Source organism: Carettochelys insculpta, chromosome 16, assembly GCF_033958435.1.
Source record: "Carettochelys insculpta isolate YL-2023 chromosome 16, ASM3395843v1, whole genome shotgun sequence".
Classification (NCBI taxonomy): Eukaryota; Metazoa; Chordata; order Testudines; family Carettochelyidae; genus Carettochelys; species Carettochelys insculpta.
In genome coordinates this window covers 9,426,631-9,450,865 of record NC_134152.1, presented here as the reverse complement: position 1 = coordinate 9,450,865, position 24,235 = coordinate 9,426,631, and positions in this window count along the sequence as shown.

Below are 24,235 nucleotides of genomic sequence, written 5' to 3'. Positions count from 1 at the left end.
TATTCATGATGACAACAGCACCCCCTTTGTCAGCTGGTTTGATTATAATATCTGGGTTATTCTTGAGACTCTGGACAGCATAGCATTCGGCATAGTTGAGATTGTGTCTCATTTGGTATTGTTTGCATATAATGTCAGTCTGAGCACGGTTGCAGAAGCATTGTACTTAGATATCCAGACTTCCACTACGACCATCAGGGAGAGTCCACATAGAGTTCCTCTTTTGGTGTTGGTATGGGGGTCAAGAGAGTCAGACTGTTGTTCATAGGTGTGTTGGAAGAATTCTTTTAGATGGAGGTGGCGAAAGAAGGCTTCAAGGTCACCACAGAATTGTATTAAGTTCGTGGAGGAAGTGGGGCAGAAAGACAGACCCCAGGATAAGAGAGACTCTTCTGCTGGGCTGAGTAGGTAGCTGGAAAGGTTAAAAATACTGTTAGTTGAGCTGTGGTTGTTGTAGTGCCCTGAGATATGAAGCAATTTAGAAAATTTATTGTCTTTTCTTTTTTGTAGGAAGTGGAAGTGTGTTTTGTAGATTTCTTGTCCAGTATAAGTAAAGTCTCGTTCTGTGGGATCTTGCATGGATGTCTGATTGTTGATGAGAATCAGGACACAGTTTTTATATAATATGTTTCTTTTTCTTTATTTGAGTTTCTGCACCATGCTAATGCTGGAGTGCCCTTTTCCCATAGGCCTTTTATCAGTGTATGACAATTAGTTACTATGGCATTCTTGTGATTGGACATCTGTTCATGTTCCTAACCTGAAAATCATCAACAGGAGACCGCAACTGGCATCTTGTGGTTACCTGTTACCAGTCATACTTTTTTACTACAGCATTGTATCTTGTGATATATTAGCATTATTCCTGGCAAGCTCTTATGATAAGCTCTTTAGGCCTTGATTAGTTTAGTTGTTGTCTTCCGCAAAATCAAATTTTTCTGCAGGTTCAAATACATTTAGCTTAAAGCAGGAGTGGGGAACCTCCAGCTCACTGCTCAATTTCATCTGCCTCACAGCAAATCTCCACACTATAGGCCAGAAACCCTGGGACGTTTCAGAGGCTCCTAGGAATCAGAGAAGCTCCATGTATAACTTCCAGTGGTGGCTCCACAGCACCCATTGCCCGGGAACTCAGGGTGGAGCCTATGGGCATGGATAGAATATTTTGTGCACAGTCACTGGGCCCCTCAGTGTTAGGGTCAGACGTGGCAGCCACTTCTGGGAGTGGTGTGGGGCCAGGATAGGCAGGGATCCTGCCTTAGGCCCTGCTGCACTGCTGACCAGGCACTGCCTCAAGTAAGTGGTGACCAGTCAAAGCCAAAGTCCTCTGCCCCATGTCAAAACTCCTCCTACATCCAAACTCCTTTCCATCCCTTACACCCCTCCCCAGACTCCCTGCTCCAAGTCAGAACCCTTTCCCACATCCTTACTTCCTATCAAGCCTCATATTACCACCCCAAACCCCTGCTTTGAGCCCACTGCCATGTCCAAACGCCTTGCCCCCAGATTGGAGGCCCCTTCTGAACCCCATACCCCTCATCCCCCTACCCCAGAACCCTCACAATGATCTGGAGCCCTCACCACTCTCACACCCCAATCCCCTGCTGCAGTCTGGAGTCCCCTCCCCTCTCATACCAGTAACCCTTCATTTCTGGCCCCAACCCAAGCATCTGCACCTCCTGTAGAGCTAGGCTATGTATGCTGGCATGTCCCACTGTAAGGGGAAACTCCAAACCTCCATCACCACACAGGATTGTGTGTAGCCCATGATTGATGTTTTTTTCTTTAAACAGCTAACAAAATCATCCAGGGCCCAGAATTTGGTGGTAATGGGGGACTTCAACTATCCAGGTATATGTTGGAAAACTAATACAGCAGGGGACAGACTGTCCAATAAATTCTTGGATTGCATTGCAGATAACTTTTTATTCCAAAAGGTTGAAAAAGCTACCAGAGGGGAAGCTGTTCTAGATTTAATTTTAACAAATAGGGAGGAAATTATTGAGAATTTGAAAGTGGAAGGATGCTTGGGTGAAAGTGATCATGAAATCATAGAGTTCACAATTCTAAGGAAGGGTAGAAGGGAAAACAGTACAATAGAGACAATGGATTTCAGGAAGGCAGATTTTGGTAAACTCGGACAGCTGGTAGGTAAGGTCCCATGGGAAGCTAAACTGAGGGGAAAAACGGCTGAGGAGAGTTGGCAGTTTTTCAAAGGGACATTATTAAGGGACCAAAAGCAAGCTATCCCACTGTGTAGGAAAGATAGAAAACATGGCAAAAGACTGCCTTGGCTTAACCAGGAGATCTTGCATGATCTCAAAATAAAAAAGGAATCGTATAAGAAATGGAAACTAGGACAAATTACAAAGGATGAATATAGGCAAACAACACGAGCATGCAGGAGCAAGATTAGAAAGGCTAAGGCACAAAATGAGCTCAAACTAGCTACAAGCATAAAGGGAAACAAGAAGGCTTTTTACAAATACATTGGTAACAAGAGGAAGACTAAGGAGAGGGTAGGACCATTGGTCAGTGAGGAGGGAGGAACAGTAACAGGGAATTTGGAAGTGGCAGAGATGTTTAATGATTTCTTTATTTCAGTCTTCACTGAGAAATCTGAAGGAATGCCTGACATAGAGAATGCTAGTGAAAAAGGGGTAGGTTTAGAAGTTGAAATAAGAAAAGAACAAATTAAAATTTACTTAGAGAAATTAGATGTCTGCAAATCACCAGGGCCTGATGAAATGCATCCTAGAATCCTCAAGGAGCTGATAGTAGAGGTATCTGAGCCTTTAGCAATCATTTTTGATAAATCGTGGGAGACAGAAGAGATTCCAAAAGACTGGAAAAGGGCAAATATACTACCCATTTATAAAAAGGGGAACAAGAATAACCCGGGAAACTACAGGCCAGTCAGCTTAACTTCTGTGCCAGGAAAGATAATGGAGCAGGTAATTAAAGAAATCATCTTCAAGCAATTGGAAGGTGGTAAGGTGCTAGGGAACAGCCAGCATGGCTTTGTTAAAAACAGATCATGTCAAACCAATCTGATAGCTTTCTTTGATAGAATAACGAGTCTTGTGGATAAGGGAGAAGTGGTGGATGTGGTATACCTAGACTTCAGTAAAGCATTTGACACGGTCTCACATAATATACTTATCAATAAACTACGCAAATACAACTTAGATGGGGCTACTATAAGGTGGGTGAACAACTGGCTGGATAACCGTACCCAGAGAGTAGTTATTAATGGTTTTCAATCCTGCTGGAAAAGTATAACTAGTGGGGTTCCGCAGGGGTCTGTTTTAAGACCGGTTCTGTTCAATATCTTCATTAATGATTTAGATATTGACATAGAAAGTACACTTATTAAGTTTGCAGATGATACCAAGCTGGGAGGGGTTGCAACTTCTTTGGAGGATAGGGTCATAATTCAAAAGGATCTGGATAAACTGTAGAAATGGGCTGAGGTAAACAGGATGAGGTTTAATAAGGACAAATGCAAAGTGCTCCACTTAGGAAGGAGCAATCAGTGTCACACATACAGAATGGGAAAGGACTTCCTAGGAATGAGTACAGCAGAAAGGGAGCTAGGGGTTATAGTGGACCACAAGCTAAATATGAGTCAACAGTGTGATGCTGTTGAGAAAAAGGCAAACGTGATTCTAGGATGCATTAACAGGTGTGTTGTGAACAAGACACGAGAAGTCATTCTCCTGCTCTACTCTGCACTGGTTAGGCCTCAGCTGGAGTATTGTGTCCAGTTCTGGGCACCGCAGTTCAGGAAGGATGTGGAGAAATTGGAGAGGGTCCAGAGGAGAGCAACGAGAATGATCAAAGGTCTAGAGAACATGACCTATGAAGAAAGGCTGAAAGAATTGGGCTTATTTAGTTTGGAAAAGAGAAGATTGAGGGGGGATATGATAAAAGTTTTCAGGTATTTAAAAGGGTGTCATAAGGCAGAGAGGGGAAACTTTTTCTTCCTTGCCTCTGAGGATAGAACAAGAGGCAATGGACTGAAATTGCAGCAGGGAAGGTTCAGGTTGGACATTAGGAAAAAGTTCCTAACTGTCAGGGTGATCAAACACTGGAATGAATTGCCAAGGGAGGTGATAGAATCTCCATCACTGGAGATATTTAAGAAAAGGTTAGATAGATGGCTTTCAGGGATGGTCTAGAAAGTGCTTGGTCCTGCCATGAGGGCAGGGGGCTGGACTCGATGGCCTCTCGAGGTCCCTTCCCGTCCTACTCTTCTATGATTCTATGATTCTCTGGGTCAGTGGCTCCTGACTATGAAAAGGTTCCCCAAGTCTGGCTTCAAGAGAGTATGTCAAAGGTCAAGAATATTTGCCCCCTATTTTAAGAGCTGAAGAAGTGTACCAGCCATATCACCCCTTAATTATGTGAGTTCAAAGCAAGCAAGGGGGAAAATATGCTGAGCACATATTTAGAATCTTTGCATTATGGTGGCTATTAAAGAGCTTCACCCAGCTGAGAAGAAATTATTTCTTCTGGGTGCTTATTAAATTAGGTACTTAAGAAATGCAGAAAAAGCACCAGAGCAGAAGACACACATTGATGTCTGTGATTCCCTTATTCTTCCACTTTTATATTTCTTTATGGCTAAATTACTTAATTAACCTATATGGAGTTTTTTAGCAATACAGTTGATTAACACTAGTAATTTCAGTGTCTTTTTGCTATAACAAATCTGAGAAATCTCTCTCAGTTAATGATCCATGTGTCTTTTTTTTAAAGTTTGCCTTCTAACTAATTTGAGTGGAAATATTAAATTCTTCATTATACTTATTTATAAAAAGTGAACTACATTTTAAATGTTATATTCCCAGAGAGACTTACTGTTTTCATATATATTCAGTCAGACCCAGTGACTTGGTCTGTGAGAACTGCAAAAAAGAGGATTTTATGTCTAGCTTTGGGACCAGTTCATGCTCATGCCATGGTATGACTGCATCTTGAATACTGTGTGTACATGTGGTCTCCTTATAGTAAAAAAAAAAAAAAGATAACTTGGCACTGGAAAAAAGTACAGAAAAGGGCAACAAAAATGAGGGTTTGGAATGGCTGCCATAACAGAAAATCTTAGAAATACTGGGGTTGACCCAGTATGGCCATTCTTATATTACTCCCCCACTCTTTGTACTTTGCCTATTCATTCAAACTTCTTTGTTTGGATGGCGACTAAAAGGGGCCTGCCTGGTGCAGTAGCAGCAGTGGTGGCCAGGAGCTCAAGGCCCCTTTGAAGAATTGGTCCCCAGTGTAATTGACCCCTTCTTTCCCCACACTCAGGCAGCAGGCCTGGAGAGTGTGACTCAATGGGAAAGCAGACAGGAGCATTATTGGGAGGTAAGTGGCTGATAAAGGGCAGAGGGTCAGGTCAAGACTAGGCAGATTTAAAATGAATATTGCTCAAGGGTTTCAAATGACTAGTCATTGTGGGATGGCCAACTTAAAAACAGTTTAGAAGTCTGATTTTGCAGCGCAAGCGTGCTCAGTACTTGGTGCAAATTAGCCCACTTTAAGCTGCTTCATATATATCTCCAAGAAACAGTGACAACAAAAATCATAGGTTAGGGCTGGAAGAGAGCTCAGAAAGGCATCTACTTGAACAATTCACCACCTAAGGCAGGACCAACCCCTATTAAAACATCCCAGTTGGGTTTTTGTTAAGCCTGGCCTTAAAAACCTTGAAGGGTAGAGATTCCACAACCTCCCTTAATAACCTGCCATTCCAATACTTCACCATGTCCCTAGTAAAATAGGTTTTTTTGGGTTTTTTTTCCTATTATCCACCCTAGACCTCCTGCACTACAACTTGAGACCATTGAATCTTGTTCTGTCATCTGTCACCACTGAGAACAGCCTCTCTCCATCCTCAGGTAGTTGAAGGTTGCTATCAACTCCCCCTTCACTCTTCTCTTCTGAAGAATAAATCACTACAACTTTTCAAATTTTGATAATAGGGAGTTAAAATAATTTCCTGGGAAAACTCTTGAAAAAACACAGGAGTTGATGAATCAAACCTGTGGTCGGTGTTGTCTGGTAGGTTACCTGACAGTGACCACTACCACGTGCAGGAAAACTGATTATGGAGTAACCAGTCTTGTGTTGCTCTTCCTTTATGCAGGAGTATAGCACAAAGACCTGGGGGTTGAGGCAGTAGATGCCAAATAAACATGAGTCCCATTTACATATATACAGACAGCAACACTCTGCTTAGTCTCTAAAACAGAAGAGAGTGAGCACTGTAGCTCTCATCATCTGTTTTAGAAGGGATATTGCTGGACTCCTACACTACACTGTCCAGAGCAGGAAAATCTACTTAACTCCAGTTAGGCTGTGTCTACACTAGCTCAAAGGGAATAGGGTGTCAGGAGATTACTAATGAAGTTCTGCAGTGCACGTGCAGCACTTCATTAAGCTAATTCTCCCCTGCCACAACTTCAAAGTGGCAAACTTTGAAGTGCCAGTTTGTGTGTAGCAGCAGTTAACCTGCTGGTACTTCAAAATGCCCAGGCTACTTCAAAGTCCCTTTACTTCTCAAAAGTTTTCCGCTTCGAAGTTGACATGGGGGATAATTAGCTTAATGAAGTGCTGCAATGCACAGCAGCACTTCATCAGTAGTCTCCCAACACCCTACTTACCATGCTCCCTTGGAAGTTGGGAGCTTGTGTAGACAAAACATTAGAGGTTGAGATATGCCTGAAACATGCGTGTTTTACTGCAGTGCAACTTTATCATATCTTTTGTACATTGATATCTTTTTACTTTCATAGCACACTGCTAGAAGTGGTACAAACCAGAGCCATTATAAATTTGAGGACCAAGGTTTGTTCAATATGCTGTCTGACCTGGGATGCTGTTTACATATATAAGCCTGCACACTACTTCCTACCCATCCAAAGCAGGAACAACAGGCATGATTTTCCTGACTGCAGAGAATGGGAACTTTGACCTGGAGTTCAATGGTGGCTGGATCAGACCCACATAGACCATCTTAGATTAGTGGAAACTGGAGTTATTCCCAATTTATAGTAGGTATAATCAGGATTAAGATCATATTGATTGGGACTAAAGAGAGACAGGAGACTGAAATAGTAGGTTATCTAATATCCTATAGGCACTTTTTCCCAGCCACTGATTTTGAACCAAACGATACAGTAAAAATTAGATTTAAATTTCAGTAAAGGGATGGGATGGGATGGGAGAGAAATGAAAGAACTGTGGGAAAGTTCAGAGGCATACATATTCTCAGCTACTTATACATAGCATTATAATGGCCCGTATATAAGACCCTACCCTAATCACAGGATAATCTTCAAATACGGCTGAGTTGCCTTTATTAATAGTGGCAATTTGGTAAAGCCACAGCACAGCTATTTAGGAAGGATTTGTTGACACTATATAAACACAACTATTATATTACACCTGAATTTTTGGTATCCAGACAGTTCAGTGCAACTATATTATATTCATTCCACAAAAAGACTGATACAGTATAAAATTCAGAAGATTAAAAAGACCTAACTGCTGTAGAAATAGAGTCCAGTCATTTAAGCTGTTTACATTGTGCAGGTATTGAATATTAGTGCAGTACCACCTGATACAATGTTCTCTTTCCTGTCCTGTCTGTGCTTTGTGAAGATTTGTCTGTACGGAGATACCGAATGCTTGGCATTCCCAGAATTAAGCAAGATCAACAGTGATCATTTTGCTGTTTCTGTTAACTCTGGTAAATGCTGTAGAACTTCACAAGACTCACAAAACTCTCCAAGATCATTTAATGATGGGAGTTGAAGACAAGTATGCTGAAAGCCTGAAAATGTGTGCAAAATTGTACACTGTGCAAAAGTAAGCTATTTTAAAAAAAAATTAAGTAGATGCTTAATCTTGCAGAATCTGCATTTTCTGCAGTATCATGAATGAAGTAGGACCTTACTGAGATAATATCCTGACATGAATAATTCACTGTTTTCATGTCTGACACAAATGTTATTTGTTCCTCTTTATTTCCTTTCCCATCCTGTTTCACTGAGCATAGCATGATTTGTGGTATTAAAAATATAAATTGTTTCACCATCGTTATAGAAGGCCTAGAGTTAAGCTCATTTTTGCTGGATTTTTTTTTAAACTGTTTCTTTTAAATCCCAGAAAAGCAATGAGTAAACAAATGAAGTAAGTCATTAGAGAGGCAAATTGACTTAAATGGAACTTCTACAATAGGCAGCTCTGGTTTCAAAAGCAGAAACCCCAGTCACTTGGTCATTAGCACAGCATGTAGCACCACAGAAGTGAGGAACATTAAAACTTGTAAGGTTTGCAAAACTTACTAATCTTTCAGTGTCTTAATAAATTAGTTTAAAAGCTTCCCAGCAAGCATTTAAAATCCTCCGTCTGAATATCTTGTAGGGGTATTGGGCTGGACTGCGGCAATTCTGGGTCTACTGTGAAAGAGGTCAGAGAGGGCACAAGGGCCTCTTAAACTTTTCCCTCCCCCCCGTGCACAAGCAGCGTGAACACTGGTGCTTGAGCACAAGGGTGGACTTAGTCTTGGCTAAGGGTATACACACCCCAAATTTAGTGTGCCTGATGTTCTAAAGGGAGTTGAGGAGTTTGCAGCAAATATTTTAATGAGTGGCTGATGACAACCTCAAAGAGGCTAATGCTGGTCATGATCAGAACTTGAGATCTCTACATTCTCTTAAAATGTAACAAGTGAATCTGAAGCCAAAGAAGAAAAATGTCTCCCAGTTAGTTGTGCTGTGCTTTGTTCACCTTCTGAGAGGCATCACCTCCAGATGCTGACTATACTCTGGAAATTTGGACAAGCCATAAAATGTGCATTGCAAGTGACTGTCCCCATACAGCAACAGATGAAAAGGCATGTGGTCCTTCCAGACATTGGAGACAGGCACTGCTGCAATTCAGTCCTCAGCAAGCTCTTCCAGCAGCATCTCAGGCACTTGGCAGAAAGAATGACTCTGGGGTGTCATTTGAGCAATGCTCCTCTGAACGGCTCCTCTCCTTTTGCCTCCATCCCATCTCTGCAAAATGGCTGTCACTGCAGTGTTTTAACCCAAAGTAACTTTTCCCATATTTATACAGAGATAAGCACATGTCAACAAGTATCTTTCCAAATTTGCAAATACAGGTTGCTGTGCTTTTATTGTCCAATTTTTCAAACCTCTTTGTGCAAAACCAGAAGACACATAGAAGGCGAGTTACTGACAAATCAGAAGTTATATAAGTGAACGGCCTTCATTGCTGAGGCCAGATGACCAATTTTTAAAGAAAATGAGACAAAGCCTTACCCTGTATTATGGAAGTCTACTGTTCGGCACTGATAAGGTAAATACCACTATAAAAATTAGGATAAAATAGGCATTGCCATGTGATTTTCATTGCATACATTAGGTTTACATAACAAGCCAATATGTGATTATCACATTGTAGACCGTATGCTAAAAATATAGCATCTAATTCTGGTTAAGCCTTCTGAACAACCTGAAATTCCACAAGCTACAAGAATAAATTAGCCTAGTTTTTACAGTTACATAACCAAGGAGACATCCCTAACCCCTCCATGTTGCCTTTCTCTATGATTTTTCAGTCTTAGCTAAACTATATTCTGTGGAGAAGGCCCTAAGTGAGAGGATTCCATTGTTCAATGTACTGTCAAAGGATGTGCTGTATTATTGGCTCTTGGTCTTCAGTGGAAGCTTCCTTTGTTGGAGTAACAGAAAGGAGACTCAGATTCCACCAGTTTCTGACAGAATGTACATTAAGAATGACTGGTGGACTGGGCATCATTCCAGCCGAGATGATGATTAATTAGAAGCAGCTGAGTTGGGTAACATTTTTGTTACATTTTTTCAGAGATCGGGTTTGATACTGCTCCATATCAGGCTTTTCTTCACAACACCAGTAAGCTTCCCAGAGAAGTTGTTTAGCTTCTTATAAATGAAATATTAGAAAACTGCTGAGTCTTCAAATGATCCTCAACCCAGTCCAAGTGCACTGCTTATCATATGAACCATATGAGTGCAATATCCATTCCTGTTCTTATTCTGTACTTTGTATTGGTAAGAATGAAAACAAGAGACCAGAAGCCAAGTTCTATAAAAAGGTATAAATTGTTGTAGGGAGACTGGAAGACAATGCCTCTTGTACCAGAGCATTGTAGAGCTGAGATAAGAAGCCCTACTCTCCCCATATCCCCCTCAACCTTTCCACCATCTCCCACACTTGCAGGTGCAGGGGTTGCGCCAGTGACAAGAGGGGGGAAAGCATTGCACAAATGTGAGACATTTTGTGACAGACTTTGATCATTGAGATCTGCTCTGCACTCGTGTGTACTCAGATCAATTCGGGGCCCTGCAGCAGGCAAGAATGAGGGCAACACAACTCCATGCTCACCCTTATGCTGCACCAACCTATCTCCGGCTCTTTGGAGATGCCACACAAAGCCAGGATCTAGTGTTTCATGTAGCTAAATGAAAAGGCCTTCTATAGATAATTTTCCTCACTTTCCTTCTACTGGCATTGTAGCAATCCCCTAGCTATAAGGCCTTGTTGCCTGCTGTACTGTGCTGTGCTACTGCTTGGGATGGAGCGTATTTGATGTTCTGGGATGCAACATTAATTACTATTTTAATAAGTAAGAATTAATTAACTGACAACTTCAGCTCAGATTGCCTACTGTAGTGTTGGTCGTGCATCAAGATAGGTGGGTTTACATCCTCTTTTTGACTTTCTTCCCCTCCCCCAGCCCCAGAGCTGCCAGGAGGTTTACAGCAGGCCTAAATCCATTCTAATTTATGTCAGTGTATAGCTCCCAGAAAGGCGCACTGCTGACCAGGATCTCATTTGGGCTAGATGTCCAGGCAGTGGGGCAATGAAAAGGAGGTACAGCAGAGGACCTCCTCCAGCCATCGATTGTAGTGGACTGTTCTGCTGTGGTCTCTTGACGCTTCTTTAAAATCCCCTTAGAGCCACTGAAACAACAGAGGGGAGTTAGGATAAGCCTGTGTTCTGGCCCTCTACTTTAACAGTTATCGTGGGGTGGAATGGAGAACAGCTGGTTGCTGGAATGAGAGAGACACAAATTGACCAAAAGCAGCTGTTTACTAAGCTCTAAGGCTCCTGCACATTTCAATTCATCCTTGCCAATGTGTTTTCCTTCCTAATTTTGATAAATGTATCTCTGCTTGTATTACAGAGCCCAGGTCATGTTACATGCTCCCTACACACACACACTTGGAAAAGCTTTATAAATAATCCCTAAATAACACCTCAGTTTGTACCAAAATAGATACACTCTCATATCTGATCAAAGCATGTTGCAAATATTGTTGTGATAAGTTCCCTGCTGCATGCCTGTGCTTTAGACAAGAGATTTTCTTTTAATGCTATCTGGTTTTGCAGGAGAAGAGCCCAGAGCATTAAAGCCTGTGCTTCTCCAGTGGCGACTTAAAAGTGATCTCTCTAATTCTCTTAGGTGTTGCTGACTCAGAGCAAATTTCCCCAGGTTTCTCCAAATTAGGTTTCATCACCTTGGCTGCACATTGCAGAGGCACAGGGTCATCTCTTACATTAAATGTGTTCAATTCACTGTTAAATATCATTCCATCAATCTAGGGAAAGAGAAGTAATAGGCTGTATATTGTGGCTTTGATGCAACCTATTCAAGTTATGGGAACCAGGTATTCATTCATCACAGCAGTATGCAACTTTCTGTATGGGAGCACAACTAGGACTGGCCTTCATGACTTGGTGTGGAGAGCAAAAATATCCTGTCTTCCTGGCAGAGTTCATTCTGACACATTCACGTTGACCTTCCCTGTGTGCACCCTCCGAGGAGATCCTGCCCCAGAGTTACAGGAAATGCTGAACAGGTGTAAATAGTGCTCTGGTATTTCTTTGCAGATCAACAGGTTCTCTGGGTCCACATCCCTTGGTTGTTGTTAAGGTGGAAGAGGTGAATAATATAAAGCCATTGGCTGACAGACTGATGGAGAATTTCACTTAGGCTATGTCTACACTAGCCCCCCCCCACCTTTTGAAAGGGGGATGCTAACGAGGCACTTTGGGATAATGAGGTGCTGCAATGAACATATTATATATTTTACGGTATTGCCTCATAGAAATATAATATTATAATATTTGGCTATAGAAATAAGGGGGAAGTGTGCAGGATCCTTTTGAAAAGGAACCCATGTAGACGAGCCACGCACGATCGAAAGTGGTTCTTTTGCAGTGCCATGGCCGCCATTATGCTAATGAGGTTCTGCATATTCATTGCAGCACCTCATTAGCATATCCCAAAGTGTCTCATGAGCATCTGCCTTTCAAAGAGGGTAGGGGAGGCTAGTGCAGACATAGCCTTAGAGAGATTGGATAATTGCGGGTAATTGTTCTGTGCAGAGTATTTTGGGTCACCTACTTTTTTGCAGGATCACTGGCCAAGTATTTTTTTCTGCATAAAGTTTTGTGGTTCCTTTTCAGGGATCCCCATTGGGGTAGGGTTCACAGCTTATTTACATGAGAGTAAGTCTGGAGTAATTCCTCTGACTTTAGTGGGAAATCTGCAGATGGAATGGGTTCTAGGACTAGACTTCTGCTGCTCATGGGGGAAAATAATTGAAAGTCTACTTCAGCATATTAACAAAAATATGTAATGTGCTTGCAGTAGAGGAAAGGAAGCCATGATCATTAGGAGTCCGATCTCAACAGGATGCCAAGTGCCGTTGCCATTATGCAGAATCTTTGTACATCACTTCTCACTGTAATCAAAGGTAGCAACACACAAGTGCTGGATAATTTCAAGCAAATTTACCAACTTGTCATCGATCATTTACTTACACAACATCACTTGCCCTCAAATGTAATGTATGCCTTCAAATATTTTTGACACATTATCCCAGATAAATGAAGGCAATGTAAGTTTTTGAAAACCCCAAAGCAGTTTTGCCAGTGACTTCCACCGGAGGATGGCCAATCGTGAGGAAAGTAATCCAAAAGGGAGGAGTTATAACTGATCATTAATTTTTAATAGCTAGATTATGAAGTTTCTATATGCTGGGTAGATATGAAAAAGTAAATGCAAACCATTTGAAAAGTGGAGAGGGAAGAAAACAGACTTGTTCCTAACACCTATGTTGTGGGTTTGACATTTTGAATAGAAGAGTAAAAGGAAACTTTGAAGTGTGTGTGTACTGTGTCAGGAACATTCCTTTAGACAACTGAGCAAACATCCTTCACTGATGTAGAAACTGGAACTATTTTCCAGTGATTAAGTACCTTCATACAAATAGTAGAGTTTAAATGACTTGAATCACTTTTATATATAATATTCAGGATTTTCAAGAGCTTGATTTACCATAAAGAAAAATGTGCAATGATCCAAGAACAATATTTTGGGGACTCTACATTGGTAATCTTATTAAGTTCTCCACCAGGGCTAGACAAAACAGGGGTAAACATTCCAGTGACAGATGTGAGTCTCACTGGCCAGAGATACTTAGAAAAATCTCCCAAGCCATTGTACAGAAGATTAGCAGAAAACAAACACATGATTGTCAATTATTTGTTTTACCCAAGTTCTGTCATTCAAGCCAATATGATGATGACATTCTACTCCATGTCCTCAATCTTGTGATGGGATCCACAGAGTTGTAAAGCTCTACAGGATGCTTGTGAGGTTAATTATCTAAAGATGGAGGAATGGCTGGGAATGCACAAATCTCAACTAATTTCCTCCGAGTCTCCTTTTGAAGATCTTTTTCTTTCCCTCCAAGTATTGATTCATTTGGTTTCGCATCCTACATGAATTCCACTTAGGAAGTTGGAATACTTGAACAAAATCATTCAGACCATTTGTTTTACCCTGGGAATTTACATGAACTTCCAAATGCATCTGTGGTATGGCTCCATCTAAGTCAATGGAGTCAAATCATAGATAAGTTTATACCATTATGTCCATAACATCAGTGTCAACCAAAGAAATCTTACTTATTTAGTAATAGACAAGTTATTCTTGACAGCGGTTTTGTTTATAAGGATACGTTTTCATGGAGTTGGGCATGTGTTTACCTCCTAGTAAAAACTGCGCATGTAACTTCTCCTTCACAACATTTACCCTTCTCTCATTAAGGATCAGAAGAAGAGACATTACGGCCATGTCTACACATACACGATCTTCCAGAAGACGAGCCTCCGTAAGCTGGCTTCCAGAGGATTGTCTTCAGGAAGATTGCGTCCACATGTAAAACGCAGTCTAAAAGGGCTGCTCCGTCTTCTGGAAGATTGTGCCCACACATCCACTGATGCTCTTCCAGAAGAACAGGGTAGGAAACACCACAGACAGGGGTGCATGGCTGGAGAGATCTTCCAGGGCCACTAGCCACAGGGGCATTAAAGGGCCCCTCCTAAACAGCCCCTCCCTGCGCAAGCTGCTGAGGCCTGCCATGCTGCTTACAGCAAGGCTGAGCCTGTCCTTGGTCCTGGCTCTCCCAACCATCAGTCATGGACCACCAGCAGCTGCATACCCACAAGGTTGCCCTGACCCAGCTGCTTGCCATTCTCCTGGCCACCCACCTCAGCCTCCTGTGGCTCAGGAGACCCAGGCCTGAGGGGCCCAACCCATGTCATCAGCACCGACTGGTGGGACAGGCTGGTTATGGGCAAGTGGGACAATGTGCACTGGTTGCAGAATCTCTGAATGACAAAGGAGATCTGAAGCTGACTCACCCCAATCCTTCAACAGCAGGACATGTGGATGCTGCCAACCCTCACTGTTGAGAAGTGCATGGCCATTACCTATGGAAGCTGCTCTGTCGGGCAACAATTTTGGATGGGCAAGTCCACTGTCGGTGCTGTCATCCTTGAAGTAAGCCATCTTCCATATCCTGGACCGACTCAGGGAGTGGAGAGGGGCCTGTCAGGCAAGAGAGACCCTCAGGGGTCAGGGGGTGAGGGCTTGGACTGGGGAGGCAGGGAGCCCCAGCCCCTGGGGACCCTGATGCCCCACCCATACACAGGCCTGCTGCTGGAGGGGTGCTCCACTGGGGGGGTAGAGGGCTCTAGGGAGAGGGCAGAGGCACCCCTGTGCACACCCACAATCATGTTAGCTCTCTGTTCCCTGAAGGTTATGACAGCCATCAATGACATGCTGGTGCAGCAGTTCATATAATAATAATAATAATATCTGGAGATACACCTCTCATAGAGCTGGAACTCAAACAAGCTCAAACTGCCTTGTGGGTTATCCTGGAAAGGAGCAAGGCTAAGGGAGTAAACCCTGACAGAAAATCCGGAGGGGAGTCCTAAGGCGGTTCTGTGCCAACTTCTGGCATTGACCCGGCAACTCCTGCAGCTGACCTGGTACCAGACGTAGAGGATATCCTCTCCTTTGGACTATATCAGTAAAGCCAAGAGGGGAACACTGGCTCCTGGGCAGCCAGGGTCCCAATAATCGCCCAAGCATGCGCCTGGAGAGGTACTCCAGCATCGCTAACAGTGTTGAACCAACACAGGAGGTAACATATACCGGTTATAAGCTCTTGCTCAATTGGCGTAGAGAACGAGCGCCAGGGATTGCCTCTGATGGTGGGAGAGATCGTCGCATCTCACTGGACAGTCACCGCCCGCCTCAAGCTGGGCAGCCCCCAGCCAGTAGGGTACTGTCCCACCATAGTTCACCTGCCTCACTGGGTGCGTGAGGCTTAAGGTTCCCAAACCTGACAAGTGACCTGAAATCTGAGCACCAGGCAAGACAATAAGAAAATCAACAAGAAAAGGAAACCATCAAAGTTTTAAGCTTGCTTGCTGGAATGTGCGGACCATGCTGACAGGTCTGACTGAAGATCTTCAGGACATCAGCAACACCCGAAAGACCGTTGTCATCGATGAGGAACTGAAGAGGCTCCAAGTTGACATTGCTGCTCTGCAAGAGACACGTCTCGCAGATTCGGGATCTCTAAAGGAAAAGAACTACACCTTTTTCTGGCAGGGTAAAGCCTGAGAAGAACCCAGGAAGCATGGTGTTGGCTTCGCCATCAGAAACACCCTTCTACAAATGGTGGAATTAGTCAAGGGTGGATCAGAAAGACTCCTTCAGGTCATACTTCAAACTCGCCCCGGTCCTGTCCACGTGATCAGCGCTTACGCCCCAATCCTGTATGCTGCACCAGAAGTAAAAGACAAGTTTTATGACGTGCTTAGTGCTGCCATAGCACAAATACCTGCTCGCGAACAACTGTACATTCTGGGTGACTTCAATGCGAGAGTTGGAGCCGATCGTGACTCGTGGCCTTCCTGCTTAGGCCACTTTGGTGTGGGAAAAATGAATGAAAATGGACAGCATCTTCTCCAACTTTGCACATACCACAATCTGTGCATCACAAACACATTTTTCCAAACCAAGCCACAGCACAGAGTGTCATGGAGACACCCACGCTCAAAACACTGGCATCAACTAGACGTGGACATCGCTAGACGTGATAACTTCAAAAACGTCCTTCTGACACGCAGCTATCACGGTGCTGACTGCGATACAGATCACTCGTTAGTTTGCTCCAAACTCAAGGTGATTCCCAAGAAGCTGCACCGCTCTAAACCAACTGGAAGGCCCCGCATCGATGCCAGAAAGATGGCTAACTGACAGAAAGCTGAAAAGTTCAGAGCGACCCTCGAGGATAATCTGCGCAGCAACCCTGGGGGTGCCAATGTGACATCCAGATGGCAGCATCTGAAGGATACAATGTACAACACGGCCTTGTCAGTGTTTGGAAGAAGAGCTAGAAACACAAATGACTGGTTTGAAGCTGACTCCGATGAGATGATTCCAGCCGTCGAAAAAAGTGCGCTGCGCTCCTGGAGTACAAACGTTCGCCAAGCCAGAATACCCTGCAAGCACTCAGAGCAGCCAGAAAAACAGTACAGCAGATGGCCAGGCGAACTACTGGCTCGAGCTATGCAGCAGCATCCAGACCAGTGCTGACTTTGGTAACCTCAGGGGAATGTATGAGAGCACCAAGAAAGCATTAGGACCCACCCAGAACAAGATGGCACCTCTGAAATCCAAATCTGGTGATGTCATCACTGACAAAGCCAAACAGATGGAGCGCTGGGTCGAGCACTACTCCGAGCTGTACTCACACAAGAACATTGTGGTCGACTCAGCCCTCAATGCCATCAAACTCCTACCAGTAATGGACGAACTGGATCAGGAACCAACTGTGGATGAACTGAAGAAAGTCATTGACAACACTGCAGAAGGAAAGGCCCCGGGCCAGGATGGTATACCACCAGAGGTAATCAAGTGTGCCACAGACACTCTCCTGGAACCCCTACATGAGCTACTGTGCCTGTGCTGGAGGGAGGGAGAGGTTCCACAGGACATGCGCGATGCTAACATCATAACCTTGTATAAGAACAAAGGAGACAGAAGCGACTGCAACAGTTACCATGGAATCTCCCTCCTAAGCATCACTGGTAAACTGTTAGCTTGCGTCATCCTTGGCAGACTCCAGAAGATTGCTGAGAGGGTGTATCCTGAATCACAGTGCGGATTCCGTGTAGAGAGATCTACCGTTGACATGGTCTTCTCTCTGAGGCAGCTGCAGGAGAAATGCAGGGAGCAGAGGAAGCCACTCTATATTGCCTTCATCGACCTAACCAAGGCCTTCGACTTGGTCAGCAGGGATGGACTGTTCAAACTGCTCCACAAGATAGGTTGTCCACCACGGTTACTCAAGATGATCCAATCTTTCCTCGAAGACATGAGAGGAACCGTCCAATACGATGGCACATTATCGGATGCTTTCAGCATCAGGAGCGGCATCAAACAAGGATGCGTCCTTGCTCCGACATTTTTTGGGATCTTCTTCGCACTCCTCCTTAAACACGCCTTCGGATCTTCAACAGAGGGCATCTTTTTGCACACAAGATCCGACAGGAAACTGCTTAATCTTGCAAGGCTGAAAGCTAAATCTAAGGTGCAGGAAGTCCTCATCAGAGATATGCTGTTCACAGATGACGCTGCTGTCATGTCACACACAGAAGACCAGCTTCAAAAGCTGCTGGATCGGTTCTCCAAAGCATGCAAGGACTTTGGGCTCTCCATCAGCCTAAAGAAGACAAATGTACTTGCTCAGGATGTTGCTGATTCTCCATCAATCAGCATTGACAACTATACGTTAGAGGTAGTCCACAAGTTCGTTTACCTCGGGTCCACCATCACTGACACCCTGTCCTTGGAGACTGAGCTAAATAGGAGGATCGGTAAAGCAGCCACAACTCTGTCCAGACTCAGCAAGAGAGTGTGGAATAACAACAAGCTGTACACTCACACCAAAATGCAAGTCTACAGAGCCTGCATCCTCAGCACCCTCCTTTACGGCAGTGAGACTTGGACCCTGTACGCCCACCAGGAAAAAAGGAAAAAAGGCTGAAAGTCTTCCACTTGTGCTGCCTCAGGCGCATCCTTGGAATATCATGGAAGGACAGAGTGTCCAACACTGCTGTGCTTGAGCAAGCTGGAATCCCAACTATGCACACCCTCCTCAGGCAGCGGCTGCTGTGCTGGCTTGGTCATGTCCACAGGATGAATGATGGAAGGATCCCAAAAGACATCCTGTATGGCGAGCTAGCCTCTGGCAAAAGACCTCCCGGATGCCCCCAGCTGTGCTACAAAGATGTTTGCAAGAGAGACCTCAGGGCAGTAGATATCAAGCCAGACAGCTGGGAGGAGCTGGCAGACGATCGCAGAAGATGGAGGGAGGAACTATACAAGAGCCTTCAGAAGGGTGAGTTGAGGATCAGACAGCTAGCAAAGGAGAAGCAAGCCCACAGGAAGCACAGCAGGGCCTGCCAGACACCCATTACACATGCAACAGATGCAGCAAGGACTGTCACTCTCGTGTGAGTCTTCACAGTCACAGCCAACGCTGCAAATGAGGATGCCAAACGGAACTACGAAGGACGCGATCCATAGTCTATGTAGACTGAAGGATGCTACTACTACTACTACCTAGAGCTGGAAAGGACCTTGACAGGTCATCAAGTCCACTCCCCTGTTGGCAAGACAAAGCACCTTTCCTGACAGATTTTTTTTTTTAAATCTGTTTGTCCTCAACCATTAAACTGCCTTCTGAAGGACTGAGCTCAGAACCTTGGGTTTAGTAAGCCAATGCTCAACCCATTGAGCTATCATGCATGCATGTCAGCTGTGTGGACACAGTTGTTCCAGGTTTCCCTGATCTCATGTTTTCCCAGTGCTTCAGGGTGATTGACAGACTGCATATCCCCATCAGTGCCCCAGACCACAGCACTGGCCACTATGTGAGCCACAAGGGGTACCATTCCATCTTGCTCCAGGCAGTGGTGGACTATCGAAGGTAGTTCATGGACATCTAACTGGTCTGGCCGGACTGGGCACATGACGTGCACACGTCTTTCATAACTCCACCTTGTATTGCCGGATGAAGGCTGCCATCTATATACTCCATCAGGAGCGCACCAGTAGGGTGTCACCATGCTGCTCTGCCTAGTGGGTGACTAGGCCTACTGCCTGCAGCCCTGACTTATGTGGTCATACATGGGCCACCTCACCCCCTCCCAAGAGCTGTTCAATGACCAGCTCACATGGGCCCAATACCCTGTGGCGTATACCTTTGGCCACTTGGAAGCGAGGTTTAGGTGCTTCCTCATGCAGCTCCATGTGGGGGTGGCAAAAGTCCCTCAGGTTGTGGGTGCCTGCTGCACCCTTCACAGCCTCATGGAAGCATGTGAGGAGATCCTCCCCCAGGGTTGGCTAGGTGAGGCTGCCCCAGGATATGAGCAACCTGCCATGGCCCCAGAACACCAGGTCAACTGTGATAGGGTCTGCATCCAGGAGGCACTTTGGGAAGCATTTACCCATGGGGAGCACTGACCCTCACTCAAGCCTCCCCCACCCCTGAGACCTTCCCACCCCTCACTGTTCACAACACTCCCCCCCCCCAAGTATCAGGGACACAGGGTTTTGAAAATGTTAAACTTTGTATGGCAGGGGGCTCCGCAGCCTCTGTGTCCACGGTGGTGCCGGGTGGGGAGGTGTCATCCCCTGCCATGAGATCCTGCAGCTTCCTGAAATAGGGGCAGGTGGCTGGGGCCTGGCCAGAATGGTGGGCACTGTCCTGGGCCCTCATGGAGCTCTGCCAGAGTTCTTTTACCTTACACTGGACCTGGACAGGGGTTCAGGAAGGCTGGTCTCAGGCAGCCAGTTCATTCACAAGGCACATGAATGCAGAGGCATTCCTCCTGTGCCCCATGGTGTCCCTGAATGGCCACTAACACAGGGCATAGAGCTGTGGTTGTGGTGGAGAGGGCATCTTCTGGCTCCAGCCAGTTGGTCCCATGGAGAACTCTTCTGTCTACCCTATAGTTTTCTTGGCAGAATCTGCCGACACAGGCATTCTGCCTCATGGAGGAGAAACAGAAATCTGTCAACAAAAGTGTTGTGTTGTGTTGCTGTGACTGTTGACAGAACACATTATAGGTCCAGCTGCTCCCAGTCTTTTGTTGACAAAATGCCAGTTTTGTCAAGAAAACCCTATAGTGTAGACATGGCTATAGATACTTCAAGCACAGTATTCCAGATCCGATACTCCTCATCACACAAGGAGTGGGCGCAGCTCTGGGCCCTCATATAGCTCTGCCAGAGCTCTTTTACCTTACACTGGACCTGGACAGGGGTTCAGGAAAGGTGGCCTCAGGCAGCCAGCTCATTGGCAAGGAATGAAGAGGCATTCCTCCTGTGGCCCATGGTGTCCCGGAGGACTTCCTCCTCCTTCCAGAGCCCCAGGATGTCCTAGAGCTTTAGCTCTGTCCATGACAGGGCCCTCCACTTTGTGGGCTGGTTGGGGTCCTGACTGCCCTTAGCTGGCTCCTGAGGGTTGCCCTGGGGGGGGCGTGCGGGGTGGCTGACTGCTGACCATCCTTCAGGCTCTGGTCGCGCAGGGGTGGCTGGGGAGTGTGTGCTGCAGCACTGCATGTTCTGCCTGTCTCCACACTCCCAGCTTCCTGCCATAGGGTCTCTGGGCCCTTGTAGCTTTAGTGGATGTGGCTAAATGCCCCTTCTGGGGCTCCCTGGAGCATCTCCACACTCCAGCTGACTGCTGCAATGGTGGACCACTCTTCCATAAGAAGGGGATGTGGAGCATCTACACATGTATTCCTTCAGAAGAATCTTCTGGAAGAAGGCACTCTTCCTGATTTCAGAGCGGAGTACAGAATCTGGAAGAGGAGGTGCATACTTCCGGATTCCTTCTGGAAGAGCGCCTTTTATGTGTAGATGCACCAGTGATCTTCCTGAAGAGTGCCAGCTTCTTCCAGAAGCTCTTGTATGCGTAGATGTGACCTTCAAGTTTGTAAGACAACATCTCATAACTAAGCACTCTGGAAGAAAAACAGTGATTTTGAGAGTGGAAAGATCACCTACATTTTTAAGACCACTATGTGATCTTTCAGCTATGCTTCCTCAAATAATATAGAACTGACATCTTCATCCTTTGAAGATGGAGCATTTGGTAGAAGGGTGTTGCAAACTAGACAGCCTAGCAAACACCAAAATTGTTTTTTCAGTTCTACAAGAGTAAATTTAATCCTTGCTTCCTTGCGATGACTTGCTATTCTCTGCATCCCACTGTGAAGACTTCCTGACACTGAAGGGACTATGAGGGAACACTGTTCTCTGAATTTTACTTCTAGACCTCTGTGGCAAAAAATCTGACCTTTCTCTTATGCTTAGTGTCCTCCCCTCCTCCAGCTATTGTGGGTTTGTTAAAAACTTATTCAGGAAAGATGTTCCTCTACTACCCTGGTGTCTAAAACACTAGCCGTATGTGGCTGTTTGGCTGGTTGAATGTGGCTAATTGGCTTGAACAATAAATATATCAATAGTTGGACTGGTTGGACACCAGGGCTTTAAGAAATCCCTGACTTCCTGTCATAGTTGTGCTTCACTTGGATTGAGTGGAATAGCACTCATAAAGTTGTGTACATTTAGTAGCTTTCAAATTTGGAAGGTGTCATTCTAGAGCATGGGTGTCCAACCTTTTGGCTTGCTGGGCCGCATTGAGTGAAGATAGTCTTGGGCCGTGTACAAAATATATAATATAGTTAATGTATATAAATCACATAATAATGTTAAAAGTTTACAATCTTGTGGGGCTGCATTACTAGCTGTCCAGGGCTGCATGCGGCCCACGGGCCGCAGGTTGGACACACCTGTTCCAGAGAGTCCTCGCTGAGGGGAAGTCCTAAGCCTCGTGTTAGAACAAATTTCTGTTTAGTGTCCAGGTGCTGTACACATTGTAACATAAAGGATGGTAGGGACAAAATTTACCCCATCCTGAAGGGTTTAAAACAAAACCAGAAAAAAGATTCAATTTACACTGAAGTTTCACAGTTATACAAAACTGTATTCTAAATTTGTCATTACATTCATGCATGAACACATTTACACATTCAAAAATATTCTAGAACAGCTGTATTTGCTAATCTTGCAGGTTCAAATGCTCCTCTGAAAAACTGTTTCATAAAATCTGATCATGATTGTTACTGACTGAAACTGGCAACAGTAAAGACACGCAACCATAGTGCAAAAGCAGTCTCAAACCACTCAACCAAATGCATGTGTTTATTCCATAAAGATTTTAGGAATTGTGACCAAATTCAGAAGTGAACCCCAGGATGTCTTAAAAGATCTAACATCCTTTATCCAGGACCTTAATTTATGGATTGCATCAACATATACACTATCACCCATTTACTAAACATATTTCTGATTTTTTTGGCTTGTTGCTGGATATTAGTCTAAATTAATGAAGCACATGATAGCTGTGTCTACACGGGCACGCTACTTCGAAGTAGCGGCACTAACTTCGAAATAGCGCCCGTCACAGCTACACGCGTCGGGCGCTATTTCGAAGTTAACTTCGACGTTAGGCGGCGAGATGTCGAAGTCGCTAAGCCCATGAGGGGATAGGAATAGCACCCTACTTCGACGTTCAACGTCGAAGTAGGGACCGTGTAGTCGTTGCGCGTCCTGCAACGTCGAAATTGCCGGGTCCTCCATGGCGGCCATCAGCTGAGGGGTTGAGAGACGCTCTCTCCAGCCCCTCAGCTCAATGGTGGCCGCATGGAGCGGCCCCTTAAAGGTCCCCTCCCCCTCCCTTCCTGTGCAGGAAGCTGAGGGAACGTGCAGGCGGCAGCCCACACATGCGGCCAGCCTGCACGTCCCTCAGCCACCCACCCAGCTGCGATGGCTGCCCGGCAGCCCCGCCAGCGCCCCCAGGGGACCCCCCCCAAGGGGAGCCAGGGCAGCCAGCCCAGCCAGTCGGGCAGCCAGGCTGGCAAGCGGCAGCGGGGCCCCTCCTGGCCGGAGGCCGAGCTGCAGGACCTGCTGGGGCTCTGGAGCGAGGAGGAGGTGCTCCAGGTAATGGGGAGCAAGAGGCGGAACGCGGATGCGTTCGCTCGGCTGGCCGACGGCCTGGCTGCCCGGGGTCACCCTGCCCACACTCCTGATCACGTCAGGAGTAAGGTGAAGGAGCTGCGGCAGGGTTACTCCCGAGCCCGGGATGCGGCCAGCCGATCTGGGGCCGCCCCCGTCACTTGCCCCTTTTACAGGGAGCTCAGGGACATCCTGGGCCCCCGGCACACCTCCTCCCCTCCGGCCACCCTTGATACCTTGGCCGACAAGCCCCAGCAGGCCCTGCAGCTGGAGTCCGCCCCGGAGGTAAGCCCCACACCCCGGGGGGCCCCCCCCGGGAGCCAACACCCGGGACATCGCGGCAGGAGGAGGATCTGCAGCCCGGATTCTGCAGAGGAGGAGCCCCCCTCCTCCTGCCATCCTGGAGCAGTAGCCGGGCCTCTGCCCCCCGGGGATCTCCGGACCGTGGGAGCGGACCGACAGGTAGGTACCGCCCTCTGATGTATACCCCTGGGCTTGAGGGGCAGGGGGTAATAGATATGTGTCCAGGGCCCCCCACATGCTCACATGGCCATGGCCCCAAGGACAGCAGGGCCATGACCCTCACAGCACTGCATCAGCGCCCGCCCCCCGCCACCCCGCACGACAGTGCCATGCCCCATCCCCAGGCCAGGGGGGAGCGGAACCTCGAGGGGCCCCCGGGAGGAGGGGGTGGGACACCCCGCAGCAGCAGCATGT